Below are 21,101 nucleotides of genomic sequence, written 5' to 3'. Positions count from 1 at the left end.
ACCAAAAGCAAAGATGTCACAAAGAAAGAAATCTACAGGCCAGTATCACTGATGAACATAGATGCAAAAGTCCTCAACAGAATACTAGCAAACAGAATCCAACAGCACATTAAAAGGATCATACACCACGATCAAGTGGGGTTTATCCCAGGAATGCAAGGATTCTTCAATATACAAAAATCAATCAATATGATACACCATATTAACAAACTGAAGGAGAAAAACCATATGATAATCTCAATAGATGCAGAAAAAGCCTTTGACAGAATTCAACAGCCATTTATGATAAAAACTCTCCAGAAGGTAGGCATAGAGGGAACTTACCTCAACATAATAAAGGCCAGATATGACAAACCCACAGCCAACATCGTTCTCAATAGTGAAAAACTGAAACCATTTCCTCTAAGATTAGGAACAAGACAAGGTTGTCCACTCTCACCACTGTTATTCAACATAGTTTTGGAAGTTTTAGCCACAGCAATCAGAGAAGAAAAAGAAATAAAAGGAATCCAGATCAGAAAAGAAGAAGTAAAGCTGTCACTGTTTGCAGATGACATGATACTATACATAGAGAATCCTAAAGATGCTACCTGAAAACTACTAGAGCTAATCAATGAATTTGGTAGAGCAGCAGGATACAAAATTAATGCACAGGAATCTCTTGCATTCCTATACATTAATGATTAAAAATCTGAAAGAGAAATTAAGGAAACTGCCATTTACCATTGTAACAAAAATAATAAAATACCTAGGAATAAACCTACCTAAGGAGACAAAAGACCTGTATGCAGAAAGCTATAAGACACTGATGAAAGAAATTAAAGATGATACAAACAGATGGAGAGATTCCATGTTCTTGGATTGGAAGAATCAACATTGTGAAAATGACTGTGCTCCCCAAAGCAATCTACAGATTCAGTGCAATCTCTATCAAACTACCAATGTCATTTTTCACTTAACTAGAACAAAAAATTTCACAATTTGTATGGAAACACAAAAGACCCCGAATAGCCAAAGCAATCTTGAGAAAGAGAAACAGAGCTGGAGGAATCAGGCTCCTGGTCTTCAGACTAAACTACAAAGCTACAGTAATCAAGACAGTATGGTACTGGCACAAAGACAGAAATATAGATCAACGGAACAGGATAGAAAGCCCAGAGATAAACCCATGCACATATGGTCACCTTATTTTTGATGAAGGAGGCAAGAATATACAATGGAGAAAAGACAGCTTCTTCAATAAGTGGTGCTGGGAAAACTGGACAGCTACATGTAAAAGAATGAAATTAGAACACTCCCTAACACCATACACAAAAATAAACTCAAAATGGATTAAAAACCTAAATGTAAGGCCATATACTATAAAACTCTTAGAGGAAAACATGGGCAGAACACTGTATGACATAAATCACAGCAAGATCCTTTTTGACCCACCTCCTAGAGAAATGGAGATAAAAACAAAATAAACAAATGGGACCTAATGAAACTTAAAAGCTTTTGCACAGCAAAGGAAACCATAAACAAGCCGAAAAGACAACCATCAGAATGAGAGAAAATATTTGCAAATGAAGCAACTAACAAAGGATTAATCTCCAGAATTTACAAGCAGCTTGTGCAGCTCAATATCAGAAAAACAAACAACCCAATCCAAAAATGGGCAGAAGACCTAAACAGACATTTCTCCAAAGAAGATATACAGGTTGCCAACAAACACGTGAAAGGATGCTCAACATCACTAATCATTAGAGAAATGCAAATCACAACTACAATGAGGTATCTCCTCATACCAGTCAGAATGGCCATGATCAAAAAGTCTACAAATAATAAATGCCAGAGAGGGTGTGGAGGAAAGGGAACCCTCCTACACTGTTGGTGGGAATGTAACTTGGTACAGCCACTATGGAGAACAGTATGGAGATTCCTTTAAAAACTACAAATAGAGTAGCTATATGATCCAGCAATCCCACTCCTGGGCATAAATCTGGAAAACATGAAAACTGTAATTTGAAAAGATTCATGCACCCCAGTGTTCATAGGAGCATTATTTACAATAGCCAAGACATGGAAGCAACCCAGGTGTTCATCAACAGATGAATGGGTAAAGAAGATGTGGTACATATATAGAATGGAATATTACTCAGCCATAAAAAAGAAGGAAGTATTGCCATTTGCAACAACATGGATGGACCTAGAGATTTTCATACTAAGTGAAGTATGTCAGACAGAGAAAAACAAATATTATATGATATCACTTATATGTGGAATCTAAAAATAATGCAAATGAACTTATTTACAAAACAGAAACAGACTCACAGACATAGAAAACAAACTTATGGTTACCAAAGGGGAAAAGTGGGGGAGGGGGAGCGATAGATTAGGAATATGAGATTAACAGATATATACTACTATATATAAAACAGATAAATAACAAGGATTTACTGTATAGCACAGGGAACTATATTCAGTATCTTGTAATAATCTATAACAGTAAAGAATCTGAAAAAGAATATATATATACACACACACATATATATTCATAGACATATATATACATACATATATATATATCTGAATCACTTTTCTATACACCTGAAACTAACACAATATTGTAAATCTACTATAGTTCAGTAAAAAGAAAAAAGAGAAAAAGAATTAGAGGAAGAAATTGTAAACCAAAAAAATTGAAAATATAGTGTAAGAAAATGAAAAAAAGTTCAGATTGCTGGGTCCTACCTTTGTAGATGGTCTTAAAGATCAGTGTTTTGGTTTTCTCTTTTAAATAAATGCTCTCCATGTACCTCTGATGTACACCAGTCTTGGGAATCACTGATGCCATTAAACCATCTCTGGTTTAAAGGTAGAGAAACTGAGGCCAAGAGAGGTTTGTGAATTGCATGTGGACCTGAAGAAGGGGTGCGTGTTTTCTACTTGGTAATGATACAGTGTCCAAAAGAGGTTATCTCAGGATGTCAGGAATTAAGGGACGCAGAATCAATTTTAGAGAAAGGCTGCTTTACTGTCAGTGAGTACAGAATTTAAAGCTTGGCAGAATCTTCAGATATTAAACCCATCAGGTCCTCTTCTCTAACCCACCTGTTGTTACAGGGGTCCTGTCTTCAGGAGGTGATTTCTTGGCTTCTGTTTGAACATTTTGAATAATGGTGGGAGTGCTCACGGCCTCCAGTGTTGTTGTCGGGAAGTCTGGGCTGTTAATTAGAGTTCTTCAGGGACCTGATATGTGCCCTTTTCTAACTTATCCCTTCCTCCACTGGTCCTAAGTCAGCCTCCTGGGCTCATGCAAAACACATCTGCTCCCTTGCTACAACAGCAACCTTCAGAGCTTTTGGAAACAGTTGCCTTGTTCCCTCACCCCTCCTCCCTGCCTCCTCTATGCTCAGCCCTCTTTGCATCAGACTCTTTTTTCCTCCCAGCTGGTGAAGAGCTAGCTGTAGAGGTCACCCGGCAGTACCCAGGGTCCCATGTAGGCTGGGTCTCTTGCTTGCCAGTTTACCAGGGGCCAGGAGAAGTGACTGTCTTCTGGGTGTAGAGGGCTCCAAAGTGCAGCCACAGCTTGCAGTGCACAGAAGCTACAGCTACTCACAGTGTCCTTGCCTGCCCTTGGGGCTCAATGAGACAAGGAGACGAGGGCTGACTCTCAAGGCTGAGACTCAGCCCGGTACCCCAGCCCAGAGGAGATGGCACTGCAGGGTGGGCGGGCAAGCCTTGCCCAAGCCCTGGGCCAGTACCCCCTTCTCTGTGCTCCGTACTGCTCTCCAGAGGGTCCCATGATGACTCTCTCAGGAGTTTAGAGCTGGGTTGCTTTGGGGCCAGGCCCTATCCCAGAAGCAATTTAAAGTTTGGTGAGAGGCTCGGAATTTAGACTTCACCTCATAGATCCAATTAGACAATGTTGTGAAGTCTACCCAAAACTCCCCTCTCACTAGGAATGGAAACCTCAGCTTAGAATGTTCTCTAGCCAGGTAATCAGAGTTCTCCCGGGCTTTGATCACAATTGGTCCAGGAGCCAACAGTTGGCTCTGTCATTGGCCCTAAAAAGAGACTCGAAGGGAAAAAGAGCTGGGCCTCAGTGAATTCAAACATTCCTGGGAACTTTGGACAGATTCCTGGCCACCTAGGCATCTCCTCCCCTCCACTGGGTGACCCAGGGTGCGCTCTCTCTCTCTCTCTCTCTCTCTCTCTCGCTCTCTCTCTCTTTCTCTCTCTTTCTTCCCCCCGCCTCCCTCACCCTCTCTCTCCCCCAACAGCCTGCCCTCCACTCTGAACAATCCCTATGCTACAAACATGTCATGTGTGCCAGGCCTTGTGCCAGGTACCAAAGGGTAGGGGTGAGTGGGCGACATGATGGCCAGAAGCGAGTCTTTGCCTTCAGAGAATGTCCAGCAGAGTGGGAACATCCAGAGACTGAGGCAAGACTGAGAATGTCACAAAGCTGTCCAGGGGGCTGGTCACGGGAGGAGCAGGCGGAACTAGCCCAGGGTGACAATAACAGGGATGGAGGAGAGAGTGGCCCTGGGAGACGTTTAGGAGGAAGAAATGATAGGATTTAGAGATAGATCTGGGGTGGGACATGCAGAAGAGAGGAAAATGAACAATGGGTAAATTCCCAGATCTTGTGAACGGGAAGAAAGACCTGGAGGAAGTTAGGAGGAGAGCCTGTCTGGGCTGGTGGAGGTAGGGTGGCTACAGCGTTGTCTCTGACATTTCTGTGTACAGTTTCTCTACATCTTTGTGCCCAGCTCCAGGCTGGTTACTAGAAATAGAGATATGACTAAGAGATAATTTCTGTGATTGAGGGAGTTTACGGCCAGTTTGATTTGTTGTATTTGAGATAATGGTGAGGTATTAATATTAATATGGGTTGCCATTAATTTACAACTGTTTTCTTAATCTTATCTAATGCTCCCCAAGCCCCATGAAGTAGGTACGAGGGATACTTGGATGTAAGCGGGTGGAAGGACCCTCCTTCGCTGGGCTGCAGTGACTCGTATTTGGGATGTCTAGCATCTTTGACCTCTGCTCTCTAAATGCCAGGAGCCTCCCCCTCCTTCACGCTTGGGCTTCCTCAAGGGTTAGGGGATGTCTTGGGGTTCATGGGGGACAGTGGCACAGTCGGGCCTCATGGTTGAACAGGCACTGGACTGTCAATCAGGATCTGAGTGGCTCCTGCTGGTCCCTCTGTGGCAGAACTCTCTGTCCCCCAACTACAGGGGGGACTGCCCCGGGTGTGTCACAGGGACTGTCCCTGTGACTCAGCTTCAGCTCCCACAGGCCAGGCCTCTCCTCACTACCCACTTTCTTTGTGTTACTCTGGTTTCTCCTTCCTGTTCTTCCTTCCTTACACCAGCTGCTGACTCTGTCCTGGTGTTTTGAGTTCAAGCTTGTAAGAGACAGAACTAAGGGGTTTGGTTACTCATCATCCAGTATCAGCCACCAGACAGCCCATATGCTGACTGCCCCTGGGACAGGGGTCCACTGGTCAGTCAGGTGAGTCCTGTGGCCAGGGCGCCTCGTGGTACAGAGCATGGAAACAATGTAAGGGACCTCAGAAAGAGACTGTGGTGCTTCCTGGAATGAAGCAGCGAATCAGGCAAATACTGTCTAGACGATCCAGCGTTCAGACATGAGAAATTATACACTTACCTCTCCCCTGAGTGCTTGCTGCATGAGTGGGCTCCCCTCCGTGAAGGGGCAGTGCTTTGGTCCCTCTCCCTTCCTCCCCTTCCCTTCTCCCTCTTCAGGGAAGTTCTGTCTCTCTGACCTTTATAGCACCTGATTCCAGCCCTGGTATTATCTCAAAATGGTGGTGGTTCTTTTCCACCTTTACAGAGAATGTGCTGTTACTCATGACTCCCAACAGAATCTCAAAGTGTTTTGATCAGGGATCTGGTTACAGACCTTATGAATCTCGTGGGGTGTCACGTCCACATTTGTCCTTAGAAAGCCACAATAAACAGATGCCTCCCAGGAAATGCTGGGGTTGGTGGAGTTCAGACTACCCCTTTGGTCCAGTTATCTATGGCAAACTCACATTTACACACATACACACAAACACACTCGTAGAAAGGAGATTTCTGACACACAAAGCTTTCTCTTGGCCGGTTAAAACCCAGTATTCCCTTGGCTGGTCTGTCCGAGCCTTCCCTAGACAATGAGGAATAATGAGGAGAAACATCTTCTGCAATACCTCAAATTTCAATGCCCTGAGACCCTACACACTGAGTTAGTAAGAAGCCTAACCCTGGGCTACTCAGTGTGACAGAGGGCAGCATCGGCATCACCTGGGAACTTGTTAATGCAGATTCCTGGGCCTTTCCCGGGACCTACTAAATCAATCTCTGTGGATGGGGCCCAGCAGCCTGCACATGCACCTATATGTGTGTGCGTGTGTGCCTATGTGTTTCCAGTCTGTGTTTTAACAATTCCTCTAGGTGATTCTGATGCATGCTACTGTCTGAGAAGCACTGGTCTATCTAGACTTTTCCTAGGATTGGGGTCCCAGTTATTCCTTCTAAGGAATCCAGGAGGAAGGAGGGTGTTTTTTTATGCAGGATCAGAACAGCTGCCTGTAATTCCTCTGCTCTGGAGACAACTGCTCTTCCAGTCCTTGCTTTCCCCTAACTCTTGACTTTTGACCCTTGACTGTCCACACCCCTGCTGACCTCCTCTGGGTCACTGGTCTCTGTGGCCTTACTCTGTCCTCTGCAAGCAGCGAACCTTGTTCCTATCCTCAGAATCCACTTGCTCAGAGGGTTCTCATGACAGAGTGGATGGGTCCCTAGTGGCCCAGAGGTCAAGGAAACCATGTAGATGTTATGAATTTGCATTTCAGGGGGCCCCCAACAATCTTCCGTGGCAGTACAGTTAGACTTGTATCTACAGACAGCAGAGCAGTGCTAGCATCTCCAGGGTTCCAGCCACTCTCCCTAAGTGATGGATAAGTTGATGAGTCTCCAGCTCAGACATCTCCCCCATCTCTAGCTGGAAGTTCCTCAAACACACTGTACTCCAAAATGAATTCATCTTCTCCCCAAAAACCAAAAACTTGGTTGATATTCTCCACTTTGGTGGTGTCACCATCACCCAGCCATCACTTGAGCTAGAAATATTGATTCTATCCTCTTTCCCCCCTGCTATATCCAACCAAAATCTACTATTATATTTTGTACTTACCAAACCTTTCTTGAATCTCCCCATCTTCACCACGCAGTCACTCCCCAGTCAATGTTCTTATCTTTGTTTGCCTGAAGTGCTTCCCTGTCTCTTTAGACCTTGTCCTCCTGCCCCCAGTCTTGCCTCGACATTGTGCCCAGAAGGATCAACCTAAGATGCAAATTTCATCGTGTCGGACCTTTACTTAAAATTTCTAAGTGCCTTCTCATCCCCTACAGAAGAAAGTCCTAACTCCTCAGGATGTCCCAAAAGATCAACTTGGGTCCAGCCCTGCCTTCCTCCCCATCAGCAGCCCCTTTGTGCTCCAGCAACACTGCACTGCTGGTCACTCCTCACTCCTGGGGCTCTTTCTCATTTCTGTGTCTTTGGTTATGCAGCCCCCTCTGCCTGGGATGATTACCCACTCCCCTTCATTGGGCAGATTGACATTCCTCCATTCCAGTGGTGTACTGGTGAATATTTAACGACTGCCATCTCCAAGTCAAAAAAGCCCTGATCTGGAGCATTTGATGATTTCTGTGATATAAACACTCCCAGGATGGCCCATTTCTTTTTTTTTTTTTAACATCTTTATTGGGGTATAATTGCTTTACAAAGGTGTGTTAGTTTCTGCTTTATAACAAAGTGAATCAGTTATACATATACATATGTTCCCATATCTCTTCCCTCTTGGATCTCCCTCTCTCCCACCCTCCCTATCCCACCCCTCCAGGCAGTCACAAAGCATGGAGCCGATACCCCTGTGCCATGCGGCTGCTTCCCACTAGCTATCTACCTTACGTTTGTTAGTGTATATATGTCCATGCCACTCTCTTGCCCTGTCACAGCTCACCCTTCCCCCTCCCCATATCCTCAAGTCCGTTCTCCAGTAGGTCTGTGTCTTTATTCCTGTCTTACCCCTAGGTTCTTCATGACATTTTTTTCCTTAAATTCCATATATATGTGTTAGCATACGATATTTGTCTTTTTCTTTCTGACTTACTTCACTCTGTATGACAGACTCTAGGTCTATCCACCTCATTACAAATAGCTCAATTTTGTTTCTTTTTATGGCTGAGTAATATTCCATTGTATATATGTGCCACATCTTCTTTATCCATTCATCTGATGATGGGCACTTAGGTTGTTTCCATCTCCAGGCTATTGTAAATAGAGGTGCAATGAACATTTTGGTACATGACTCCTTTTGAATTATGGTTTTCTCAGGGTATATGCCCAGTAGTGGGATTGCTGGGTCGTATGGTAGTTCTATTTGTAGTTTTTTAAGGAACCTCCATACTGTTCTCCATAGTGGCTGAACCAATTCACATTCCCACCAGCAGTGCAAGAGTGTTCCTTTTCTCCACACCCTCTCCAGCATTTATTGTTTCTAGATTTTTTGATGATGGCAGGATGGCCCATTTCAAGCTACCAACAAAGTCACTGAATCGGAGTTGGGAAGAGATGTGCACAATTGCGAGCCAGCGCCAGCACACCACGGACCTTGGCTCACCTCCTCCAGGAGGTCTGGCCCCTGCCTCCTCTGGGCTGCCACATCAGCGTGGGCATTCTCCCTGGCCTGCACTTCCTTCCTTGTTTGGTAGCTTTCTTTTCACATTCCTGTCTCTAGATCGTGGTTCTCGGCACATTTCTGCCTTCTACGTAGTACACACTTAATAATCGTTTGCTGGATAAAGGAGGGTACCCATTTTCTGGACCCATCCCTGTTCTGGGTCACATTCTGTCCGTGACTACCGTAAGGTCTGGGAGCACGTGTGCAGATGATAGGTTGCTGAAAGGACAGTGACTTAGATGGATGCCAAGTGAGGATTCAGGAAGAACACGGCAGGTTATTTCAAGGGCCCTAATCCAACAAGTTGAAAATCCAGAGGAGAATATAGACCCCTAAAACCACTGCGTAAACACAGACTTGGGGTAATGAGGCTTGACTACAGCACAGGAGAAAAGACTTGACGTCTGAGTGAGTCATGTTCTGACCGGCAGGCTGCTGGACTCTGTTAATGGGATTATGATGTTCAGAGAGAAGGAAGGGAGGGAGGGAGAAAAGGAGGGAGGGAGAAAGGAAGCAGGCAGTAAACTTCCTCCAGTGCCTTCAACACAATTGGATCTTGGAGATGCAATCCCAGAAGGATACAAAGTTTCTAAACTGAGTCAACTCACTTTCCAAAGTTTAAATGACTTCAAGGACTAAAATGGTCCCGAAGAACAGACTGGAATTTAAATGATCTTCTAAGGGTGATGGCCAGTTCTTTGGAGATTGCACCCTGAACACAGGAGACAGGTGGAGGGCAGAGGACTGGCTGGACCCTTCACCTGTCACACATTCCGAGCCCTCACCCTGATGTTTCCCACTTGGTATCGCTATTTCTGACATGTGACCTCTTCCCAACTCTTAGGAAGGAGATCCTTCTTGCTCACCATATCTCTTATAAAGGTAAGCACAGGATTTGATCACACCAAAAGTTTCGTTCATGCGGCTGCATTTTGGCCGCCAGACTTGATTGTAATGGAATGGAGTTGAAAAGGGGAGGTGGAAAGCCCTTTCACTGATATGATGTTATTCTCACAGAGTCAGATAGACCCATCAAACCTCAAATGTCTCTGAGGTCCTCTGCCCTCACCCCACTTTGTGCCGAGGGGAAAGGTCTTGCCTGGGACCCCGCAGTCCTAACCTTCTTCTCACACAGTTGTCTCTTCTTGATTGAGACTGGTGTGTGGGTGGTGCTGTTTCTTGTTTTGTGGTTAAGAATCCAAAGTCCAGCGACAATAATGAGCCACGATTCTGGATCTCGTGGTGATGACATGGCGGGAATATCTTCTTCACAGGATCCAGGTTTTGGGGAGAGGTTGGAGGGCTGGCTGACGTAGAGTGAAACCCCAGCCTGGGACTCATTTACCGCCCCAGCACACACATCCACCTAGCGGGGCGGCACGTGAGCCATCCTCAAGCTGGGGGCCGTTGTCAGTGCTGACCAGCCTTTGTAGTCAGTTCCTGGCTGGCACATTTGCCCGTGTGAGAGATATATCTGTTTTAAGGCCCTGGGAGAAAAAGGGAGATGGACTCCTGTTTATCTTCATGCTGAAGCCAAGCTATTTCTAGACACTTGGAGGGCTGTCTGTGGAAGAGGGATTAATGTTGCAAAGGAGCAGATTTTGGCTCAGTATCAAAGGGGAACTACTTCAAAGTGCAGTGAGCCTTGCCAGGAAGTACAGCACCCCACGTCATTCAGGGAACCAAATGCAGGCCAGAGGACTGTGAGGAATGCAGCAAGGGGCTTTCCACATTGGAAAGAGAGCAGATTGTGAAATAGATCCTAAGGCCTGCTGTCAGTAGCATCAGAGCGATCGTTTGGGTTGATAGGGATGAGGATGATATAATCACTTGTGTGTGTGACTATTTGCATGACTATTTCCTCTACTAGATTTTGAGCTCTTTGAGGTTACGGGCTGTGACTGTCTTTGCTGTGATCCCAGCACCTAGAATTATGCCTGGCTCAGCACAGATGCTCAGTAAATATGTCCACCTGAATTGAATTATTGTGGCACTGACTTGGTCACAACTACAGTGCTGAGCACCGCCAGAGGAGTGTCTCAAAGCTCCCCAGGCAGGAAGTGCCCCCGTATAATTGAGGCAGGGGCTGGATGACTGAGAGCAGTTGAACAGATGGAGATCTGGGAAGTTCATGAATATTTTCGATACAGAGCAAATAAAACCAAATGCCCAACATCCTCAGTGTCACCTACAGTTTTTCACTGGTCCAGAGTAAATCCTAGTTTGGGGAGCTCTTAGAAGTCTGAGGAGAGATTCAAGCTTCCCAGAAAGAAGGCCTGACCGAGCAGGACTCAGGGCTCTGTGAACAGTCTTAGGGAGAAGCCAGTGCCTCTGGTGAGGCAGATGGAGAATGCAGAAAAGAAGGGACATTCAGTCAAACTCTCCTTCAACTTGGCCACAGTGCACAAGAGGCTCACTTGAACCCCAAATGTACAAGAGGATCAACCGGAGGTTAAGACCTTGGCGCTGTGTCTGGGTTAATTCTCTCAACAGGCAACACCAGGGAAGAGGAACTGCAGGCTCCCACCTCCCCCTAAGAGAAGAGGCTTGATTTTCTTTTTTTTCCTCTTGGTTTTCATTTATGTCGTCTTGTCTCCTGTGTGCCTTATTCTTTTTCAATGTGTGCCGGATGTTGTATTTGCAAAATTACTTGTAGACATGATTTAGAGACTGGGTGATATTGCCTTCCTTCAAGGTAGATTTATGTTTTGTTTTGTTTTTTGTTTTTGTTTTTTCCGTACACGGGTTTCTCACTGTCGTGGCCTCTCCCGTTGCGGAGCACAGGCTCTGGACGCGCAGGCTCAGCGGCCATGGCTCACGGGCCCAGCCGCTCCGCGTCACGTGGGATCTTCCCGGACCGGGGCACGAACCCGCGTCCCCTGCATTGGCAGGTGGACTCTCAACCACTGTGCCTTCCTTCAAGGTAGATTTATGTTTGCTTCTGTTAGGTATTTGGGAGCATCAAAAATTTGGGACCACCTCAATCCAATTTCAGGGCTTGATTTGAAGCTGAGCTATAGCACTTGTAAATGCATGTTTCTTTCTGATTCACTCATTCCTGTGGTGCTGCCCTTTGGGTTCCCTACCAAAGGGAGGAGGTTTAGTTAGGAGCCCTTCACAGTGGGCCTTGCACTTCAAAACCTGTTCCCACCTCCACGAGGCTATGCGTAGTGCTTCTTGGCCTCTCAGTGGCCACCTCCAGAAGCTGCAAATGCCCTAGTTGAAACATAACCTCAAATGCTGGATATACTTCCTTGAATTCCTTTTTTCCCCCAGAGTTATGACCCTATGATTCTTTGTTGTATTATTTACCTTGCCAGTGCTTTACACAGATATTTTAAATCATTTGCCCAGTTTTCTGTGCTCTAGAGCCTGCGAGCCACAACTGCTGAGCCCGTGTGCCACAACTACTGAAGCCCACGCACCTAAAGCCCATGCTTCGCAACAAGAGGAGCCACCGCAATGAGAAGCCCGCGCACCACAACAAAGAGTAACCCCCACTCGCCGCAACCAGAGGAAGCCTGCGTGCAGCAACGAAGACCCAAGGCAGCCAAAAAAAATTAAAATAAATAAATTTATTTTAAAAAAAATCATTTGCCCAGTTTTAAAAATTGTCACCTGCAGATGAGTTAATCCACATTAACTCTTCATTCTTACTGAAAACAAGTTAAATACTGATCTCTACTATATTTTTTCTAGAACCCCTTAGACATGACAGAATTGTCAGAGCTCTTCTCCAGTTGCTCAGCAGGGTGAAGATTTTTGCTGCTGCCCAGGCACTTTTGGAGTCAGAGAGTGCTGAGATTGACCTCAGAGACTTCCTTCAGGTGATAGATCGGAGGCACCATGGACAGGTCCAGTCAGACCTCCCCCGTGGTAGGGTTCATTCTCCTGGGCCTCTCAGCCCACCCAAGGCTGGAGAAAATGTTCTTTGTGCTCATTCTGCTCATGTACCTGGTGACCCTGCTGGGCAACGGGATCCTCATCCTGGTGACCATCCTGGACTCCCGCCTACACAAGCCCATGTACTTCTTCCTGAGGAACCTCTCCTTCCTGGACATCTGCTACACAACCTCCTCAGTCCCCCTCATCCTTGACAGCTTCTTGACCCCAGGAAAACCGTCTCTTACTCAGCATGTTTTGGGCAAATGTTCCTCTCCTTTGCCATGGGGGCCACAGAGTGTGTGCTTCTGGGCATGATGGCGTTTGATCGCTCCGTGGCCATCTGCAACCCCCTGAGGTACTCTGTGATCATGAGCAAGGCTGCCTACGTGCCCATGGCTGCTGGCTCCTGGGCAGCTGGTATCACCAACTCTGTAGTTCAGACATCCCAGGCTGTGAAGCTGCCCTTCTGTGGGGACAATGTCATCAACCACTTCACCTGTGAGATCCTGGCTGTCCTGAAGTTGGCCTGTGCTGACATCTCCATCAATGTGATCAGCATGGTTGTGGCCAATGTGATCTTCCTGGGCGTCCCAGTTCTGTTCATCTTTTTCTCCTGTGTGTTCATCATTACTACCATCCTAAGGATCCCCTCAGCAGAGGCGAGGAAAAAGACCTTCTCCACCTGCTCTGCCCACCTCACAGTTGTGATCATATTCTATGGGACCATTGTCTTTATGTATGCCAAGCCCAAGTCTAAGGACCCACTGGGGACAGATAAACAGGACCTTTCAGGCAAGCTCATCTGCCTCTTCTATGGGGTGGTGACTGCCATGCTCAACCCCATCATCTACAGCCTAAGGAACAAAGATGTAAAGGCTTCTGTGAAGACCTTTGGATGTCAGAAACACCTGAGTAAGGTTGCCTTGTATATCTAGAAAAATAGTATAGATGATCTTATTTGCAAAGCAGAAATAGAGACACAGATGTAGAGAACAAACGTATGGATACCAAGGGGGAAAGGGGGGAAGGTGGGCTGAATTGGGTGATTGAGATTGATATATATACACTATTGATACCATGTATAAAATAGATAACTAATGAGAACCTACTGTATAGCACAGGGAACTCTATTCAGTGTTCTGCGGTGACCTAAATGGGAAAGAAACCCAAAAAAGAGTGGATATATGTATATGTATAGCTGATTCACTTTGCTGTACAGAAGAAACTAACACAACATTGTAAAGCAACTATACTCCAATAAAAATTAATTTTTTTAAAGAAATTTAAATTAAAAAAAAAAAAAGAAACACCTATCTGAGTGACTGTCATGGAATTCCACGCTGCCAGAACACATGATCTCCAAACTCCTCAGTCCTCCTGGGGAAGTGGGAACCCAGTGTAGAGAAGGGAGTCTCCCAAGATTCATGTTGTGGACCATGTGAGTAAGACTAAAAAGTAAACTGGCCCTCCTCCCCTTGTTACATAGGCAGTGGAATCTTCTATCTAAGAATCTAGAAGGAAAGAGCTTTGCATTTCTAGAAACGCTGGCTAGTCGTTGGCTTTGTGCATAACCACGGTGACGTCACATCATAGCTACTTTATGCCAATGAAATCTAAGATCCTCTGCAACCAGAAGCTGACTCTTTGTTCTTATAACTAAAAAAACAAAACTAAATGGGTTGGGATGAAAGTTCATTTAAGAGTCAGTGGCTCATAGCTGGTCCTGGCCATAGACTCAGGGACCATCAAGATTCCCAGGGTGACCGTCTGGGGACCATGGCTTGTCCCCAATTAAGTCTGATGCTTTGTTCCCCTGGGGGTTAAGTCCAGAACCCTCAGTATTGGGAAAAGCCCATTAACATTCCAAATTATTGTATTATTACAACAGCTGCTTCTATCACTCCCAGAGAAAACAAGAGAGCTGTTCAAAGAGCAACTGGGTGGGAGAGGACAGGGAAGGATCAGCCAGGTCAGCATAGACTGGGGCTGAACCATCCTGCCCTGTCCATCTAGAGGTGCTCTCAGCCCAGGCCAGGCAGCCAGAAACCTGCCTTCCAATTCCACCTCCAACACCATTTGCCACTGCTGAGAGCTTGGCTAAGTTTCTTTCCCTCTCTGGACCTTAATTCCTTTGTCTGTAAAATAAGAGCTTATGGCCCATCCCTCTCACTAGACAATGAGTATAAAAACACCTTGGGGAAAGCCCAGAGAGGAGTAGTTCATGGCTCACACCCCACAAACTGCCGCTCATTGATTAGGGATCTCCTCTGCGTTCTCTCCCCATCCTTCACAGATCATGAGCAATGGCTCCAAATTTCTAAGGCCACTTAGGGCACTATTTGAAGGAGACTTGGGTGGGCTGATTGTGGCTCTGGATACCTGTGCCTGCTGCAAACCCGCCATCTGGTGGACATTTCTGCAAACTCCTGAGATCAGTGCTTCTGGAACTTTAACGTGCTCCTGATTCACCTGGGAATGTTGTGAAAATGCCAATTCGGATTCATTGAGTCTGAGGTGAGGTTGGAGATTCTGCGTCTCTGACAAGTTCCCAGGTGATGCCATCTATGCTGCTGCCCTTCGGACCACACTTTGAGTAGCAGGCTCTGCAAGATGTGCGACTAGGGCCAAGGGTCTGAAGGGAGAGGCAGGGAAGCAACTCCGGCGTGTGCCAGGTCCTCCAGCATCGGCAACCGAGGCTGCTCTCTCCACTCTGGGGGCAGCAGTTTGCCCTGCGACCTCTCTTCTCTTACAGGTCTAAGAAGAATTTTTGGTTTATCAGTTTGTTCAGCTTTTCACTTGTTAGTACAGAGTGGTGTCTTCCAAGCTTCTTCCATGCTAGACCAGAAACCAGCCGTTCCCACTTCAAATAGCTCTAAAAGTGCGGTCAAGTGCAAGTGCAAATAGATACAACAGTGTTAGGTGCAAAATTAGAGGCATAAATATAACAGAGAAAGAAACGGATGTAAAATTTTGCGGAAAACAAAATTGTATTTTTAAAGATTAACCAGAAAAATATTATCAGTAATATGAGTTCAGAAAAGTTAAGGAGACAGAAATAACTTCTCAAAAATCAATTGTGTTCCTACATACCATCAGTATAGAACAAAAAAACAAAACAGAAATAATATCCTATTTGCAGTAGTAACGAGTACCGAATAATTGGGAAAAAACATAATTCCAGACATGACAGACTGTGTCAAGGAAAAAATGATGCATGTCGTTGGAGTATAAAGGAAGGCGGAGTGACTGACCAGGGGCTTGAGAGTATAAATACAAAACAATGGCCTTAATTTCTAAGGGGGAAGCTCTCAACTTGTAACAAATAGAACTTCTTTCATATGCATATTCCTGGTCTCTACCCTCCACCACAATGATTCAAATTTCACTGTGTCTGCGGTAAGGCCAATAGGAAACCTGGGCTTAGAAACAAAGTTATTTAGTGTTTTAAATTCCCCAGAAGCCAGGACTTCCTTGGTGGTCCAGTGGGTAAGACTCCGTGCTGCAACGCAGGGGGCCTGGGTTTGGTTAGGGGAACTAGGTCCCGCATGCATGCCACAACTAAAAAGTCCACATGCTGCAACTAAAGATCCCAAGTGCCGCAACGATGATCACACATGCTGAAACTAAGACCCGGCACAGCCAAAATAAACAAACAAACAAACAATAAATAAATTCCCCAGAAGACTGTACTCAACTACATAAATTGCTGGTGAAGAATAATTGAACGGGACTTCCCTGGTGGTGCAGTGGTTAAGAACCTGCCTGCCAATGCAGGGGACTCGGGTTCGAGCCCTGGTCTGGGAAGATCCCACATGCCATGGAGCAACTAAGCCCATGCGCCACAACTACTGAGCCTGCACTCTAGAGCCTGCGAGCCACAACTACTGAAGCCTGCGTGCCTAGAGCCTGTGCTCCACAACAAGAGAAGTCACTGCAATGAGAAGCCTGTGCACCGCAACGGAGAGTAGCCCCTGCTCACCGCAACTAGAAAGACCGCGTGCAGCAACGAAGACCCAATGCAGCCAAAAATAATTTTGAAAATAATGGTGTTAGAGTCTTCCTGCCAGATTTGAACTTATTACAAAGTAACAATTACTGAATGTTTTTAAAAGTGGCTATTTTTTTTTTTTTTTTTTTTGCGGTACGCGGGCCTCTCACTGTTGTGGCCTCTCCCGCTGCGGAGCACAGGCTCCGGACGCGCAGGCCCAGCGGCAACGGCCCACGGGCCCAGCCGCTCCGCGGCATGTGGGATCCTCCCGGACCGGGGCACGAACCCGTGTCCCCTGCATCGGCAGGCGGACTCTCAACCGCTGCGCCACCAGGGAAGCCCAAAAGTGGCTATTTTTAAAAGTTTTGTAAAATCAGTGGTTATCAGAGATACCAGAAAATTAATTCCAACTATAAGAATCTAATACATATGTCAGGTCAAAATTAATAGCATGAAGAAGGAAGCACTTTTTAATAAATAGTGGGACAGCAGCAACATTCAATTGAATGAAGGTTTGCCTTTGATCCATACATCACACCACACGCTACCATAAACTTAGGATGGATTAGAATTAAACATAAGACACCATCATGATTACACAAAACAAAAAGAGAACAGCATGACATATTTATTCCAGCTGGGGAAGAGGGCATGATTCACTATTCTGGAAGAGAAAGAGGGTTATCAGAATTAAAAGAGACATATTCGAACATACATCGCACAAAACTCTTGAATAATATGGTCTGATCAAACAAGAATCAAACTTCTCCCACATGGAGGTTTGTTGGGTTCTGCAAGTATTTGAGTTTCTTTTATATATATGTATATATATTCTAAATGACTTTTAATATGTAGTAAGACCATGGACACATGCAAACTTACGTTTTGAGTTTTGGCACACAAGAGGCCACTACCACAATAGCATGTGTATTGTTGAGTTGACTCCTTTGCATAGACCTCAGAATAAATCTTTTCCTGCCATCTCTTCATATTTATTTTATCTTCTTTAAATGTGTCAATTAGAAAAAGTGTAATTCTGCACTGATCTTTTCCCTAATCCAAGCCTATGCTCAACTGCTCATTTATAATTGTACCAGGGAGTACAGATGTGCACTGTTCCCAATTAAGTGTTGGGCAAGGCTCAGAATCATCTGCTTGGTACATGTTCTCATCATGGTGTCATAGCCAATTGCACAATAACAAGGGAACATGTAACTGGTCACACAGTAATAATGTCACATTATAAATAGTATTGGGATTAACCATACATTTGGGGTGTTACTTCTGACTACATTTATGATAAGGAATTTGAGCAGTTATCCAAACTTATTAGTAAATCAATATTTTTTCTTATTTTTAATGTCTAACGGGCATTTAAAAAATCAATACAGTTTGTTTTTTAGAGCAGTTTTAGGTTCACAGCAAAACTGATCAGGAAGTACAGAGAGTTCCCATATACCCAGTCCCCACACACACATAACCTCTCCGACTATCAACATCCAGCAGCAGAAAGGTATCTTTGTTACAATCAGTGAATCTACATTGACACATCATCACCCAGAGTTCATAGTTTAGAGTTCACTCAGTGTACATTCTGTGGATTTGGACAAATGTGTAATGACATGTATCCAGCATTATAGTTTTGTACAGAATGCTTTAACTGCTCTGAAAATCCTCTGTGCTCTGCCTCTTCATCCCTCCCTCCCCCTCTAACCCCTGGCAACCCCTAATCTTTTTACTGTCTCCATAATTTTGCCTTTTCCAGAATGTCACAGAGTTGGAATCATTTAGTATGTAGCCTTTTCAGATTGGCTTCTTTCACTTAGTAACATGCTTTTAAGTTTCCTCCATGTCTTTTTGTAGCTTAATAGCTCATTTCTTTTTATTGCTGAATAATCTTCCATTGTATGGATGTACCACAGTTTATTTAACCACTTACCTATTAAAGGACATCTTGGTTGCTTCCAAGTTTTGGCAGTTATGAACAAAGCTGTTATAAATATCCGTGTGCAGGTTTTGGTATGGACATGAGTGTTCATTAGTCAATATTGAAATTAAAATCTCTCAGTACTTCATTTTCAAGGTACCATCTTAATTTGAACAAAGAGTAGTCTGAGATTGCAAGGTGGGCTAGTTCAAAAACCATGACCCTTTGCAAACTACTCATCTGTATCAATCAGGATTTTCTCTTACAGCAGGCAACCAAAACAAAATACAGAAATGGAAGCCCAAACTGTGACTGCAATTATCATACATAATTCCAGATTTTAAGTTTTTGTGTTCATCAAAGTCTCATTTATTATCTTTGAATTCTCATTTATTATCTTGGAACCAGTTAATTATTATTAATTATTATAAATTTGAACTTAGAAAATAAATGTAGCACTAAAACACAGCTTTTTTCTATTTTGTATGGCAGGACTCTTAAGATTTTGTTGGAAAAAGGATTCCACTGCTAAAAAATAAAAATAATATTTTTTAAGTTTGAAAATTAATGAAATAAGCAGGCAAGAAAAGTAGAGAATGGGGACAATTTCATACTCACAAGCTCATATCTTCAGAGGGCTCACTGGAGGCTGGCAGGATATTGTACCAGTATCACAGACTAAGATCACAATGCTAAATTGTATAACGTGTTGGTGTTGGATGCCTTGGCATTAGGGCTTCTCTCCCTCCTGTGAGATCTCAATATAGGGGTCAACGGGGCTTTCAGATACACCGATTCTGCTCCAGGTCATGGGATCCTTTGTTTTCCAAGGCCATATTCACAGTTAGTAAATCAACAGAGAACACGATGGCACTTAGAAAATGTTTGCTCTGGCTGGGCAGTTGCTTCCAAGCAACAATTTCTAGAAGGGCTGCACAAATCTTTGATGGACAGCTACTTGTCTCTGCGAGTCCCCTTCCTGCTGAATGACTAAAACTTAATCTCAGTCAATTCAGTAGGATCTCAGCTTAGTCAAGGCCTCTCCCCAACCCCCTCCCGAGTTTTGAGAGGAAAATACAGAATCAAACCCACCAACTGGGCCTGAGGAAGAAGGCAGGACATCTGGTCCTCAGTTGTCATCATCAATCCCTGTTGATACCTGCATTCTCACCTGGTGTCCAGTGTATAGACCATGCAAATACCAGCTACAGCCTCCTCATTCTGATCTTGAGGCGTCTTCAGGCTCTCAGCTCCTGCCTTGCCCCTCTCAAAGGGCATAGAATACATTCAGCTCCTCTTCTATGTCACTTTAGGTGGGGAGCGAGGAACAGTACATACCTGCAGCCATTTCTCCTCTACACTCCCATCATGCTCAGCGCAGTGGAACTTTATGAGGTGTGTCACTTCCCTGAGCTCCATGGGAAACGAGGCTCAGATCCCCTCTTATCTCACATTCTCAAGCCTTTCTGGGGTTCTGTGTCCCAGCCCACAGTAGCCTCCCTTCTCCAGTGGCTCTCCTCCTCCCCCATCAGAGGGAGTCAAGTTGTTGGGGAATGATGGGGGTGGAGGGATTGTATTGACTGACCACGGTATTCTCACAAGTCCATTGTTCAGAAAAATATTTTACACCCTCAGCCTTTTGGGCTAGGTTCTGATATCTCAAAAGCTTTTACTCTTAAAACCACTGTCTCTGGGAATTTCAGATGTCTTGTTTTTAAAACCAAAAAGCTAGGAATTATCTTTGTCTACTTCTCTACTCTAATAATCATCCCTGAGGAAATGAATGCCTTGCTCTCATGTCTAGTTTTAGTAAAGAAATTACTGGGAATATACTTAAAATATATTAATATTTCAAAAAATTGGCACCATATATATATATGTGTGTGTGTGTGTGGTTACATATATGTGTGTGTATACATATATACGTGTGTGTGTATATATATATATATATATATATATATGACTTTATAAAGTCTTAAAGAATTCAAAATGGACCTATCCCTTATCAAGATAGGTCAATTTGTGATAAGAAAATGTGTTTAGGCTAAATAAACCCAGAAAAATTATTTCCATTAAAGATTAACTTCAGGAATTTACTATGCATAAATTCCCAAAACCAATGTATGGGGTCCTAGTTAATTAAAATCAGCAAAACTTGCCATGTTCTTAATAAAAATGTTTCTCTTCCTCTAGATACTAGAGAGAAATTTTGAGCTACATAAAGGAATGAAGAGCATTAGAAATGCTTAACATGTGGGTAAATATAAAACACATTGTTGGGACTTCCCTGGTGGTGCAGTGGTTAAGAATCCACCTGCCAATGCAGGGGACATGGGTTTGAGCCCTGGTCTGGGAAGATCCCACATGCTGTGGGAGCAACTAAGCCCAAGAGTCACAACTACTGAGCCCACGTGCTGCAACTACTGAAACCCGCGTGCCTAGAGCCTGTGCTCCGCAACAAGAGAAGCCACTGCAATGAGAAGCCCATGCACCACAACGAAGAGTAGCCCCCGCTCGCCACAACTAGAGAGAGCTCGCGCGCAGCAACAAAGACCCAA

At 44.5% G+C, this 21,101-nt stretch overlaps 1 pseudogene; it reads left to right on the top strand.

Annotated features, from left to right (window-relative positions):
- The first annotated feature begins 12,444 nt into the window (after window positions 1–12,444).
- On the top strand, window positions 12,445–13,916 carry LOC132426598 (olfactory receptor 13C7-like; annotated as a pseudogene).
- The last annotated feature ends 7,185 nt before the right edge of the window (window positions 13,917–21,101 follow it).

The sequence above is a fragment of the Delphinus delphis genome, chromosome 6, assembly GCF_949987515.2.
Source record: "Delphinus delphis chromosome 6, mDelDel1.2, whole genome shotgun sequence".
Classification (NCBI taxonomy): Eukaryota; Metazoa; Chordata; class Mammalia; order Artiodactyla; family Delphinidae; genus Delphinus; species Delphinus delphis.
Note: the sequence above shows the minus strand (reverse complement) of the source record. Positions and strands in the feature narration are given on the sequence as shown.